The 15,105-nt window shown below is 37.9% G+C and overlaps 1 protein-coding gene across 12 annotated transcripts in view; it reads left to right on the forward strand.

The window, feature by feature from the left end:
• LOC308199635 (uncharacterized protein) overlaps positions 1–15,105 on the forward strand; it is a 305,939-nt gene that overhangs the window by 224,963 nt on the left and 65,871 nt on the right. For 10 of the 12 annotated variants that reach the window (XR_013954765.1, XR_013954766.1, XR_013954767.1 and 7 more), the window contains exons 11-14: positions 6,047–6,198; positions 8,907–8,982; positions 9,397–10,685; positions 11,720–11,971. The gene's annotated coding sequence lies outside the window, so the exon portion shown is untranslated. The other 2 variants (XR_013954775.1, XM_080604065.1) reach the window with 2 other exon arrangements.

A 15,105-nucleotide genomic window follows, 5' to 3' on the forward strand; every position in this document is an offset into this window, starting at 1 on the left:
ACTTGAAGCAAAAAGAGGTTCCAGGAGTTGGCCACAGTCCTTCAGCAAGACTGTGACAGAGTAAAAATACAACTGAGGTTCCCCAAGTGTCTGCTTAATGTTTTAACCACTGCAGTCAATGCAGCCCTCTCTCTCTAAAATGCATCTGGAAGCCTCAGGCTGCAGTACAGCCTGCAGCTAGAATAAGGACTGACAAAGTGCATTCTTCTCTTGTAAGATATGAAAGATGAGGCAAAGGAATCTGCAGCAGGCAAGATGAGCTTCAGACTAGAAAACAGCGGGAAAGTGCAAAGCAGGATTTTCATAAGTACTCCAACACCAAGGATGCCACTGTGATTGTGAGAAAAGAAGAATGCAGTGAAACGAAGAGGTGTAACCCTGCTTTGGTGACAGAGCATCTGTAGGTAATGACCATTAAACCTACACTGCATTTTTAAGCCTGACTTGGTCATGCAGTAGAGAGACAGCAAATATAAATGTAGGCACCTCAGTGCAATTCTTGGGGCAAGCAGATCTCTGCATCCATACATTTGGTTTTACAGCACCAGAGTGCCCAACAGGTTGTCCGCAAGCAGGCTTCATCTGAGAGGCAAGTCAAGTTTCCCAAAGACACTTGTGGTATGCTTTGTGCTTGCCTGCCTGCCACAGTACTGAAACAGCATAAGGACATTGTGAAGAGCCTCAGTAAAGCCAATGTTGACAGGCAAGCAGAGAAGACTGAGGAAAAAACAAAAACGAAAACAAAATGATTTGTGTTAAAGTTGTGGATACAGAGCTGCTGACATGTTTTGGCAGTGGTAAGAATGTAACCCTACCCTTTAGTTGTTAACAATTAAAAAGCAGCTTGATGGCATTGGAATTGGAATTGTTTTGGATTCAGCAAAAAACGATTAACATTTGCAAAGCTTTCAAAGAGCAGGAATATGATAAATAATGGGGAGAATAATTATAATAAGAAGAAATGGATAGGCTGAGAATCGTGAGAAAATCCCAGAAGAGCAGTTCCAGTCAGTGCTCCGGTGGACACGCATCTGCTCGTTGCCATCAGCAAGCATGAGCATCATTCCCCAACGCACAGCCTGCATCCGACCTTAAAGCCTGTGGACACTCAGATAATAATGTGAAGAGGACCATGTACTTACATGGAGCCTGAAATAACCTATAGAAATGGCAGAGATGAATCTTACCTGGTAAAAACACCTAGCCTCTTCGGTCACTCTGGTCCAGAAAATAAAAATTACATTCCAGTTCTAGAAGGAACTCTAGGTTTAAAACTGTGAAATGGAAGGGGAAAAAAAAAGGAAAAAAAAAAGGAACTGAATAAAATCAAAAAGATAAATGAAAATGTCACACTTCCTTCGAAGAGAAGATGAAGGAGCACTAAACTAATAGCAAACCAGCTTACTCTGAGGCAGAATAATATTCTCAGCAGCTTCAGGGTTCATGTAACTGACCTAAAGCTAAAAGACAGGTCTCTTGGGAGGAATGATAGCAATATCTGAATAATTGCAGTAGTGATATCAGAAGGAAATTGAGAATAATGAAGGATTTATTACGTCAAGATTCAAAATATGTGGTCTCAAAAATAAGAGAGGAGCAGCTGTGGAAGGAAGATACAGTATTAATGTAAGTCTCAGTGCAGATGTATGTAGTACAAAGAATCTGTATGGCTTTATCTCTGATAAAGCATTTACCTGTGCTGTTACCTCAGTCCTCTTTCCTGTATCACGGTATGCCTAAGGCAATCGGAGTGAGCTGAGGCATAATGTGGAGTTACACAATGCAAATAAAGGTGAGGATGTAGCACAGAGCATCTATTAGAAGTGACAGTGTGTATGATTGAAAGAATAAATATCTTCAACTGAAAGGAAAAAAATATTTCTTTAAACTTTGTGCAACTGAGAGAGAAATCATTGATTCAAACAGAACAACACTATACCATATCACTTTTATAAGCTCTTTCCAGAGCAAAATCACATATGGAAACAGTTGTGGATAACGTGCTGCAAAACACATTCCAGGGAATAATCCCATGCTGGCAGAGATTGAACTAGACAGTTTAATAAGACTTCCATCCCTAATTTCTCTCTGCCAATGATTCTTTAAGATAAAGCCACATAATTTGATGTTGTTTATAGCTTTGGAAATATCCAATACCTTCTGATTTACAGCCTGGCCTGTGTATAACAAAGTCCAGGTTGCTTGAGGAAGAAAGACACCCTAATCATAACAGCAAGTTTCAGATATTACATTGTCAACTCCAGACCCTCATTCCTATTTATTTATTTGTTTGCTTGTTTTCTTACTATATCTCTGGAATTAAATATACTGATAGGAAATATCAGCAGTGGCCAGCCTCCCCTGGAGCTTTTAGTAAATCCTCATATTGAGAAAGGGTAGAACAGTAAAAGTGATATAAAAATATGAGGCAAGATATGGAGTGAAAAGGATTTGATTTTTTTTTCCATATCCAACTCACCTCTACTTCAGATCTTTTCTCAAAATTTTTTAGGGTTTTTGGAAATAATCTATTGTCTCCTTCCTTTTTGGTTCAATATTTGCTATGCACTGTTAACTCCCTTCCCAACATTTACATGAAAAGAGAAAAATCCTCATTTCTTAACTGTGTTGTGAAGGGGTGGTATCACAGCATCGAATGGGCTGCATGTACGTTTTGGGTAGCTAGCAAGGACTGCAGAAACTGTCCTTTGATGGACAACATGTAACTTTTTCAGGTCTGCAGTATTTCACATGATGTGGATCGACAGAAATCAATCCATTTGTTTGGAGCACCTCTGACTTACTCATCTGTATTGGGAATCATTGGGAAGCTAAATTTTTGACAAAAAGTTCGATGCCTAAAGTCCCCAGCTTGGGACTAGCTGTTATGGAAGAAAGTGTTTGGTCCTATCTCATCTACCTGTAGACATATAAATCTTAAAATGAGAAGAAACACCTTCTGAAAGTATTGCTCTCTCTGGTGACTATTCTGGTCTTGGAGAATGGACACATGCAGGCACTTCCATACGCCAGTTTATCCATGTATCTGTCAAAAGAGGAATATCTTCAGATGACTGAAAGTAAATCTTATCAATCACATTTCAGTAGGTGAAGTCAGATGAGATGAATTTCGACCAACAACTGGAATACTTCCAAATTTTTCCAGGAGAAAAAAAAAAAAAGAAATGGCTGGGAAGGCTGAAGTCTGTAACAAAGTTGTGCTAGGCTGCAAGGCTTCAACAGCTGGTGTTCTTTAAAAAGCTTTCAAAAATATGTTCATATATGCAAGAATACTGTTTGGGGAAGATGCCTTTCAACAAGAAGCTGACATGAGACTATGGACTGTTTTGTTAAAGAGCAGCACAGTAGAAGCAATTCACGTGTAATATTAATTGGTGAATTAGAGATAGAGTTAACTGTGATTATAACTATGTGTGGTGGTTTTACTCGGGTGGGCGGCTGAGCTCCACCAAACCCACTCTCACTCCCCCTCCTCAAAGAGGAACGGGGAGAAAACATGATGAAAAGGGCTCAAAGGTTGAGATAAGGACGAGGAGATCGCGCAGTAATTATTGTGACGGGCAACACAGACTCGGCATAGGGAGATAGTAAGATTTATTGCCTATTACTAACAAGCTAGAGAAGCGAGAAACAAAGGAAAGAAACCAAAAGCACCTTCCCCCACATCCATCCTCTTCCACCTCCTCCCCCCGAGTGGCACAGGGGAACGGGGGTTATGGTCAGTCTATAGCGCTGCTTCTCCGCCGCTCCTTCTCAGTCACTCTTGTCCCCTGTGCTGTGGGGTCCCTCCCACGGGATGCAGTCCTTGCTGAACTGATCTGGTGTGGGCTGCCCACAGGCAGCAGCTCTTCAAGAACTGCTCCAGATATGGGTCCGTACCAAGGGGTCCATCCCTCAGGAGCAAACTGCTCCAACCTGGATCCCCCACGGGCAGCAGCTCCTGCCAGCTCACCTGCTCCTGCGTGGTCTCCTCTCCACGGGCTACAGGTCCGGCCCGGAATCTGCTCCGGCAGGGGTCTTCCACAGGCCGCAGCCTCCATCGGTGCAGGTCCACCTGCTCCACCGTGGTCTCCTCCACAGGCTGCAGCGTGGAACCCTGCTCCACCGTGGTACGCCATGGGCTGCAGGGGGACAGCCTGCTTCACCATGGTCCTCACCACAGGCTGCAGGGGACTTCTGCTCCTGCGCCTGGAGCACCTCTCCCCCTCCTTCTGCACTGACCTTGGCGCCTGCAAGGCTGTTCCTCACTCCTCTCACTCTCCCAGCTGCTGTGGGGTGCAGCATGTTTTGTTTTTTCCCACCTTAAATATGCTCTCACAGAGGCGCAAAACAACATCACTTATTGGCTCAGCTCTGGTCAGCAGTGGGGCCCTTACCAAACATGGGGCAGCTTCTAGATCCTTCTCACAGAAGCCACCCCTATGGCCCCCTGCTACCAAAACCTTGCTACGTAAACCCACTACACTATGTCAAACCAAAAGCACCAAGACAAATTCCCTCTCCTGCCCCACTGCCAAAAAAAGAAAAAAAAAGAAGTTGTACACAATGGTACATTGAAAACTACACTTTCCAAATGATAGTATTAATGAGCAAAGGACTTGAATAGTATCTTATAAAAAATTAATACCCAAAATTTTCAACAGATATAAAGGAGAGAGGGGAGGGAAGAAAGAAGAATAAGAAAGCAAAGAATAGAATTGTTTAGTAATGATTCCCAAAATAATGTAATTTTCTATTTTAAGTAAGATTTGAAATAGTGTGGGGACTGATTATGAATCAGTAAATTATAACTGATTATAAATAATTTTTCATTCCAGATGCAATACCAGATTTTTGCAGAGCTCATTTGAATAGCTGAGAGGTTATTTTTTTTCTATTTGAGGCATGATTTTATTACCTGTGATTCTACCAGTAAGTTTTTTTTCACTGTGAATGTGTAAAACTCTGCATGGTATTGTTGGTTCCTCATGGAGTGAATACGCAAAAGATAAATGACTGGAAGCATAACCCAGTTTGATTTCTTCTATCTGTAAAAGCTTTCTAGGTTTTAGTAATCCATTTGAACCTGGATCAGGATAATTAAACATATCTGTTATAGGCATAATCCCGTGAAATACAGAACACCCAAACTCTGCTCTAACAAAGCAATGAACAGTTTTTTTTAAGACTGTGTTTAAATCTGGAACTTCCATAAGCATCATCATTGTGGGGGCTGACGGTAGTGCTTGCCCAAACCCACGTCCCAGAGGTGAGTATGCAATGGTGTAGAAAGTCCATATTCAGTGTACTGTGGGTTTGGATCAATCTGAAGGAAACTTCATTGAAGGACTAAATATATAGTCAAGAAAGAAAGCCAGTTTATCCAGCCACTTAACAGCATTGATTGAAATCTTGGTATAGGCAGGATTTAAACTGAAGTTTACCAAATAGAGATTGCATGTCAACTCCTTATGTCAGAAATGTGTTTACAATAACTGTGATACAATCAGAATCAGGAATAGGGGTTTTACCCTAAGGTGGGTTTGAAAAGGCTTTTAGAACCATTTTTATTGCTAAACCTATTCCAGTGATACATAAACCTTAAACCTAGTCCTACTAGAGAAGTCACATACTAACCTAAGCTGGGGGATCTCCACCTGGCCTCAGCAGTAGGGGCTTAATGGGAATAAGAGCTGGATGGTTTTTACCTTTGTTTGATGTTCCAGTCTGGAACACCCAGAGGAGAAGTGCTCAAGCAGCTGAATTAGTAGTAGAAAAAAAAAGTGTACTTGCATTTACCCTCAGCTGTAATATGGGTAGAATATGTCGTTACCATGTGGAATACTACAGGCTCCAGAGGTCTTCGGTGCCTGAATGAAAAAAGTGTCTGGTTGTAAATGATTCTGTCAATGGCTTGGGTAAGGATCAATAATATTTATTGAAAGAATACTACTTTATACATGTGATGTTTATGTTATATATGAGGTTATCTTCGTGTATAGTGAAGAAGGTTGATGATTTGTACTACCTTTTTCTATAACAACAGATCAGGATTTGAAGCCAAGTCTCAGAATCAAGTGCAACTTCAACTGTAACGTAACAAATGAAAAAGAGAATTGATTTGTACTTACAAATTACATCTTTACCTTGATCACAATGCAGTGGTCCAACTGTGCTGCAGACTTGGCTTTGTTCAAGGTAATTTGATATTGATCAGCCTTCAGCTATAATGTTATAACAATGAAACTCATCAAATGTAATGTTACACAGATACAGTTTTCAGGCAAATTCTTTACCTGAGAAATCATTGCATCACAGAGAAAGTGGACTGACAAAAGCATAGCTGTTATACTTAGTTTCTTTTTCTCCCTTCTGATGTGTTTGTATTGAGTTTTGTTTGTAACATTTGAAAATAGCTGAGAAATGTGTGGTTTCGACATTCTGTGAACATGCTTTTTGTTTTTCAATCTGCTTAAATGCACTACTAATGTAAACAAAGAACTCAAAATGGACTTTTCAGAAAGAGGTAGCACCCTAAGTGTTTCTTTTGAATTCAGTATACTCCAAACTATCTCTGAGGTTCAGCTAGTTGTCTAAATCTGGTGGAGACTTTTCTCACTTTAATGCTAATAGTGTTTAGACCCTGCCAAAATTCATAGTTATAAATGAAACATACTCAGCTGGCTTCTTATAACTATATTAACGTGCTGGCAGCTGTCTATTTCCCATGCAGCAATATGTTTTTCCTGTAGCTTAACAATCCTACATAGTATTTGCGGTTGATCAACCCAGTGGCCACGTAAGCTGATATATACACTTCTGTACATTATGCTGTTACTTCTGCTGTGAGAGTAAGATTGATTTAAGTTGTATTGACATCCAGAAAATTTATCATATCTTTGACCAAATATTATTTGCATTGCATTGCTACAGCCAGCCACATTTTGAAAGGTGTTTTACTTACTGAAAAGTTATGATTGTCATATCTACAGTCTTTTTCTGCATCTTCAACATCTTAATTTTAAGACTTACTTTTCTTGTAAAGTAAAAAGTATTTGGTTCTGTTTTTTAACTTAGGAATAGATGTTCTCAATAGTCATGCAATTAAAACTTGGATAGCATTTTACCTTAATACTGAAATGAATTTAGAATGATAAGCTTCATTCTCGTGTTCAACACGTAAGTAGAAGCAATCAGTGTGATTGTTTAAAATAGTCCATTTTCCATTTTTCAGTGAGAGTAGCATTCAAAATTCATCAAGACTATGGACATATGTTACTCAGCCAAGTAATCACCATAGTCTTTTCAGAAAGTTGAAGGCATTAAATCTTAACATATTGTATTAGATTCTCACTAACAGAGTCTTGGGCAAGATTTTTATACAAAGAATTTAAAACATGTTAATGAATAAGTCCAAGTGCAAACTCATTAGCTTAAGACTGCATAGCAGAACATGAAAACAGTCGTGGTTTTTTCCCTTAGTGTGACAACTTCACAATTATAAACAGAGCATGGGAAGATACGCTTAGGAGGCAGTTCTTTCAGATGAGCTAATTAAGAATGTGCTTTTTATTTGTGTGTGTACCCAAGTGAACAGCACTATTAGGGTGGAAGGGACCAGATAATTTTTAAGTACCATTCACAGTTTGTTCAAGTGGTTAAGTTCTCTTTCAAGACTATGGTTCAAACTCTGTGTGGACACATTCCATTCAGTATAATTTTAGAAGATAAAAATGCAAACAGCTTTTGAAGGTAAGTTATATCACCTAAAGGAGGAATGCAGATGTCCTCTTTAATTAAAAAAAAAAAAAAAAAAGGAATCTGAATTAGAAAAAATAGAAACCATACCAGATTCAGTTAAATCTTTAATGAAAGATTTAGAATCCAGGGCATTCAGAATATTCTTGTCCACTATTCAAGGACATTTTTTCTGTGCTACATTTACACTTGCAGCATCATGTCTTTTGTTATTAAATAACCATATACTCATCAAAGCAAATCCCATTGGTTAAGTTTGTACTTTATCTTGTTGCTTTGCTACCTCACAAAAAAAAAATGATTGATATCACTGGAATGACCTAAAGCAGTAATCTCAGCTGATGTTCAGGAGCTGAAAATATACCAATACAAATATTTCTACTTGAGAATAACTCTTTTTATGCTATCTTCTGAGCAATAGTATTAACAATAAAGTAATATAACTGCAGACCTAGCCGTAAGCATACAAAATTTCACAGCGGACATTTTCTTTGTAATATTAAGGGTGAAACTGCCACTGTTGCAGGGCAAGTGCAACAGTGCAGAACAAGTGTTCCCTTACTTCCTCTATGGATTGGGTAAGAATCAATCAAGAATCTGTAATTAGTCAGACACCAGTGGCTAGAATATATTGTATGTATTACAAAGAGATAGAAATCAAAGCACTTGATTGTTCTAGGGAATATGTCAAAAAAAAAAAAAAAAAAAAGGAAATTGTACCATGACTAGATGCATCGCTTAGTATAGCAATGTTAATTTATTCAGCTTGTTTTATTACCAAGACACATGGCAGTCAGATATGGAGTGACTGCTCCCTAGCAAACACCATTGAAATTAGCTGGTTTTCTGAGTGGAGAAAAGAAAGAAATTTTTTTTCTATTGGCAAAGAAAGCATTTTGACTGGCTTGAAGGCTTAATATGCTCCCATGAATTTTTTATGACTTAATCATTAGAAACAAACTGCTTCATGATCTCTGTTACTTGATGCAAGTCTATTGCTTTTTTACAGTCCATCTTGATTCCAGGAAATAGAAATGTCTTGCTGGCAGACCAGCAAAAATACTTTTGCAGTCGTTTAGTAGCTGTAGAGAATACTTTACCTGAATGAGTCTCTTGAAATTTAAGCAAAGATATTTGATTGTTTCCAGTTCTGAGACAAGCTGTTGTTGAACAGTGTTGAAGCTAATGAGACTTGTGTCCTGCTTATTGTCCTCCAGTGCATGGGTGAGTGTTTGTCTATATTCCCCTACTAGCTTTTGAACACATTGACTAGTTGCTATAAATTGAAGTCTCACAGATATTCGTGCAAGTAATTAGTACACTTGAAAAGAAGCCAAGTAGAAGAGGGAAACCTAGTGTACTTTTTCAAAAGTAAAAAATCTGAATGATTTTATTATTAGGTATCAAAGAGTCTCTTGTGAGGGAAGTTGGTACAAACATGATGCCGAGGGAAGGTTCAGTCAGACCTTATATCACTGAGGAACCTGGCCACAAGATATGAACTTGTAGGAAACTAAAACTAAAACTGCTCACTGTCCCCTGCCTTTATCCTGTGGTCTCTCTGACTTATGATTTCTAGTTTTTCTATGGCCAGTATGTTTTTCTTACTTAAAATTTAAACCATTCCTCCATTTGCAGGCCTTTTGCAGGCAAAGTGCCCCTACACTATGGGAAACGTAAAAGTGTTTTTCTTAAACGCAGGTGGAAGAACAAGCAGTCACATTGTCAGTCACATCTGACACAAATAACAGCCAGGTAAATTCTCCAAATCCGCTTCCCATGCAATTCTTCCAGAATCACAGCTACTTTTGGCTGAAATTCACAGGAGAGTGCCAAGGCTGCCATACTGATCACAATTCTTATTTCAGTTAACAAGGACGTTTCCCTGGAGGTTCCTTGGGTTCCAGCAAAATTCCATGAACACTCCTTAAAAGCAGAAGTTTCTCATTCCTACCTAGTAAAAATGGGAAATGTATCTGCTGGATATTGTCTCTTGTTGTCCTAAAAGACATAACACAACCCTAATAAAACAAAATGTGAGAAGGTAAGTTGTAGTGCAATTAAATTCTCGGTAAGTGAATAGCCAATGAATTTTGCAAGAAATCACCCAGGATCATGAAAAGAGAATAAAAGGCATTATGGTGGTAAATTGCATGCATATACGAGAGGCACTATTTCAACTCCAGCATTTGAACTGTGCTCAAATTGAATGAGAGAAGTTAATCTCTACTTTTCAAATTTTAACCCAATTCTTTGTTTGGCAAACTTGGAATATGTGTAGGTGTGGGTAGAAATACTGCAGATTTGTTAGGGCTTGACACCAAATTAAAAAGAAGCAATTTGGTCATCTACAATACCTGCCACATTCTGACTTCATCCTCACTGAGGTTAAAAAGTGGCGAAGGAAACTGATTAGTCACAATGCCAGGTAAGCCCAAAATAATGTTTTGTTTGTTTGTTTAAGGGAAAGAGAACTTGTTTTCAGCTTGTATCTTTATACTGCACAGCAGAATCCTGTTAAATATCTGAGGAAAAGGGTTCCTGGAAATGGGAAAGCTCTTCTGCTGTCTGTTATTTATGTCACCAACCTTAGACTTCTGTGGAAGAGTTCCATGTGTAGGCTTGGTTTTCTTCTAAAATTGCAGCTCTTTCTCTTCTTTTTTCTCTATTCAGGGTTCATCTGGAGATACAAATTCTGTGACAAAGGGCAGATAAGGAGACAAAATGGAAAATGACAAGATAGGAGAATATAGACAAAGAAGTTATGCTGAAATCTTTCAGGAAACAAGCACCTACTTTCTAGAGATTTTATGTGACAACTAGAGCTACTAACATTATTAATACATAAAGAAGATGTAGAAGTATCACAAAGCATCTTTAAGAGCATAGGCTATGTACTCTTCAAATACAAAAATTACCATTGCACAGTAAGGGAACACAATAATAAACATTTTTCACTTTTCATGTAAACGTTGGGAAGGGAGTTAACAGTGCATAGTAAATAGTGAACCAAAAAGAAAGGAGGCAATAGATTATTTCCAAAAACCCTAACAGATTTTGAGCAAAGATCTGAAGTAGAGGTGAGTTGGATATTGAAAAAAAATCTAAGAAGTAAACAAGAGTTATAATAAGAAAAATTGTATTAAGAAAATTTGACTGAAGACCTCTAAGGATGAAACCTGGTAAAACCTAGAATACCATTATTTATTCAGTTTGTCAGTTACTCAGTTTGTTTGAGGTGATGTTAATGGCTGAGTGAAGAAGGGAGGCATTTTAGGCTTGCTCAAAACAGTCCTTATTCTTCCTGAAGTTAAATAAAAGACAAAAAAAAATTGTGTTTAGCAAAACATTTATTGAGATTAAAACAGTTTATGGGTATGTGGATTTTACTTTAAAAGGTAAATACTTAAAAAAGTAAATACTTTGAAATGGATGTACTTTTCAGTAAACATTCTGATCTGTGAATTTTGTATGAATTCATGACCAGTTTGTACTACCTTGTCACCTTATGTAACTATTTAGAGTTAAAAATGTATGAAATCATCCAGCTAAAAACTTACACCCTTCAGAAGTGGATGAAGTTTTACTTTGAATGAATATGCACATGCCTGTCAGTTCTAAGGAATATTCATTTTGTAAGGTTTGTTTTCTCTTCTGGCATATGTAATTTCTAAGTGCTGGAAATGTGCTAAGCAATGCACAAGGCAAGCACTACCAACAGCCTTTGCCCTTTAAAGCGCTTACAGTTTCATTAGTGAAAATATATGGTCATTAATAGATGTGTTACTAAAAATTGGCTTAGCTCTGCTGTGAGGTTGGAGAGGAACAGTTTTGTTCTTCTGCTGCAAATTCTTTGATCTGTTTCTTCTATTAGCTGTTTGATGTTACAGTTATTTGAATTTCATTTCAGTAGCAGCACATTAATTTGCTTTTGGGTCTGTTTTTTGATTATGTTTTGCAGATTGGAGAATTCACAACAATAATGGTCTCTACTTTTAGGATTTTTTTTCCTAAACAAAAATTATTTGATACCCTCTTTCTTCCAGCCAGGATGATTTATGCTACTGTATGATGTGAGAAATCCTACATCTTTGGCTGTATGTGGGGCCTACTCCAACCAATAAGGTACAATGGCTTTGAACGATCTTCAGGACTTCTGGACTGAACACAGCAGAGACCCAACATGTCTGAAGTTTCTGAGTCCCACTGTAAGGTAAACTTTTTATATATATATATTTTTTTTTTTTTGGGGGGGGGGGGGGGGGGGAAGGGAACGGACAATATGATACGTAGACCTGACTTATGTGAAGAGTCTCATCTAATTAGATAGAGTTGGAAAATCACATAAAAAACCTTTCTTTTCCTACTGAGATCATGAGGGAAAATCCACTAATCCACTAGAATGGGAATGGTTAGAATTTGCTTATCAAAATCCTTCAAGAGGAACATATATTTATATATATAGCATTAACTAAGTAGCAGAAATGCAGATTCAAATTCCAGAAAGAACGAACGAACCCTAACCTTTTAACTACTTCTTTGAATTCCAGCTAGGGAAAAACAAATTATTTTTCCAGTATAGACGGTACCCAAAAACTACAAGGAGAGAAAAATTTATGTAGGAATAACAGCTAGACAATAAATGAAATGTTCCTGTTTTAGTAAGGGGTACTATTACTTAATCCACACATGGAAAAACACTGTCATTTTTCATTGGAGGCTAACAGTTTTGAAGCTAGTAGGTTCAGGAGATATTTCATTGTCTAGATTATTAAATTGTAGAAGTTGTAATCAAGTAATTCAGCTAGCAGCATGCTTGGTAAAATGAGAAATTTTTGTTTAGATTCCAGTTTATGGTTGTTTGTTTTATTATTTTACCCTCGGGAAGAAACTTAAATGTTTAATTCTGCAGCTTTTCTAATGTTATACAAAGCACACAATAAAGCATAAGACAACTTTGCCTGGTTTATACTAGAACTTTTAATTAAATGTTTTTTTCTTTTATTTACAAGCTGAATTTTAAAACAAAAAGCAACAGTAGGAGGCTTTAACTGCACAATGTGCCTTTTGAGTTAGAAACAAAAGCTGTCATTGGTTTCTCTGGAGGAGGATCATGCCTTTCATTTATATGTAAGGTGTGAGTTAATTTGTAGAGTTTTTCTACCTGAATTTGTGGTCTATTCACTTAAGCACTTCCCAGATACTAACAAATTATCTCCACAAAATTTTGTCAGGGAAAAGACAATTTATTTGCATTTTACGGTTTTTGACAAGGTATGTCAGAAACAGCAGACACCTTTGTGGATCTCGTGTTGTGTTCTGTGTTCTATGAAGTGACACCGTCTGTACCCCCACCAAATGCCCATGCCACAAAACTAGTTCTGCATTGATGTGCTATCACCATTTATGCTATCAGGACATCCATTAGTAATCTGACAAGAGCAGTACAGTTCAGTGAAAATTCAAACTCAGTGGACCATACTGGTTTTGGACTGCCTTTGTAGTATCTTGTATTATGCAAACTGAAGTCTGTTCAGAGGTTCCAGTTTCAATAAATCATGTCATGTAATGGCAGAATTGTCACCTGATGTTACCACCAAAGGGTGGGGATCAAGGTGGCCTTGGTGTAACCTTTCTTTTACCCTTTTCCACCTCCATCTCAGCTTGTGGAAGCCAAACCACACTTTTGTCAAGAAATTGTCTAAGTATTTTCATACAGTATTCTGATAGGCACCCTGAAAATGTGCTTTTAGCAGAGTGTGAAACTGAAGATGTTGCTGCAAACTGAGTTGGAGCATGTTGAGGACTTCATATCACACCTGTGCACCCAGGCATTTCTGTATGCCTATAATTACAATTACATTTAATGGCATGCAAAGTGCACATTCAGTAGAATCTACCCAAAAGCTTGCTAGACTGAATTCTGAAGCTGTTTTGAAGCTACCTGTCCATTGTTTAGTCAAACCAGAATATGGTATAAATAGAATATAGACAGTATAGAATGAAAGTCGTGCCCTTTGGTTAAATTTATATGCATGCTATATTAAAAACATAGGTGAAATAATTCTGTCCTAGTGTTCTAGGAGCTGAAACAAGAATTGCTTCATTCCACAGAAACATGAGCTTAATTCTTACCACATTCCTAATCTAAGTGTGCAAAATGATGACTTCAGGTGAGTTTCAGATAGACAGCTAAATGCCTAGGCACTTCTTTGGTTTTCTTTGCTTTATTCAATGAGATGTGAGCTGATTGCTTGGGACAGGACTTCTGGATATGAACCTTGCCCTCCATGTTTTGTAATAGCTGTATTTTCAAAAGGTTTCTCTTAGGTCATGAGCTCTGTAGTTCCATCACCCATTAATATGAAATGTTTGCATCGTTATTTCTAGTTGAATGATACACTTTTTCAGAAGTACTAACAACAACAAAAAAATGCCTAAGAGATTTTAGCAGAAAAGCAATAACCTGGATCCCTCTAGAGGCCATTTGTATAATATTTGGTACGTAAAAAGAATTAAACTTGTTTCCCAATTCTCCGTCCACAAATAAAGGAAGCTTATCATGTTACTGCTTATTATCTTGCGAGCATGCTTCTGTTGGGTGGTGAAAGCTGCATAATTATTGTACTTGCTCTTCCTTAAACCAGATCATGCTTCTGACTGAGTAATGCAGCAGGAGTTTTACTGTACATTAATTCGAAATCTTAAATTAATTCCTATATGCTTATTTCCTTGAATATTACTTTTTAAAAAATGAGTGTTTCATGTAAGACACTGATCGATGCACCAGAAGGATAACTTTCTGCTTGCAGTAATATTGCCAAGGAGCTAATTAAACCAGCTAGACAAAAGGAATACTATTACTTTCTCACATGTGTACATTTAAGCAAGGCCTGTGTGGATCTGATTCTAACCTCAAGTACTGTGGCATCACTCCTGAGCCTGTGTGTGAAAAATCCAAACTTAAATAACTAAAAGACAAGACAGGCTGCACACAATGTGCCGAAGTGTGAGTAATTTGAATGAAGAGGAACAGTGCTCAGCACAGCAAGGGAATGAGCAGAGCTTTCTAAATCCTTCATGCTACTTCTGCGATGAAAGCAATCAGAGCACAAATTTAAGAGGGCACTTAAATTATCTTTAAGTTCATGCCTTTTGAACGCTGTTTGTGATGAAGTTTGCACATTAAATGCTTCCTCAGCCTGAGAGCATGTTACTCTAATCGCTCATTCAGGACAATCTGCTTATTGGGGTGTGTGCATTGACTAAAGGATAGAGATAACACTCCAGGTTATCAGTGTTCACTGTGAAAAAGCAACCTGTGAGTAAAGGGGATGAAGTACAAGT

Source organism: Anser brachyrhynchus, assembly GCF_964034855.1.
Source record: "Anser brachyrhynchus genome assembly, chromosome: 9".
NCBI classification, from domain to species: Eukaryota; Metazoa; Chordata; class Aves; order Anseriformes; family Anatidae; genus Anser; species Anser brachyrhynchus.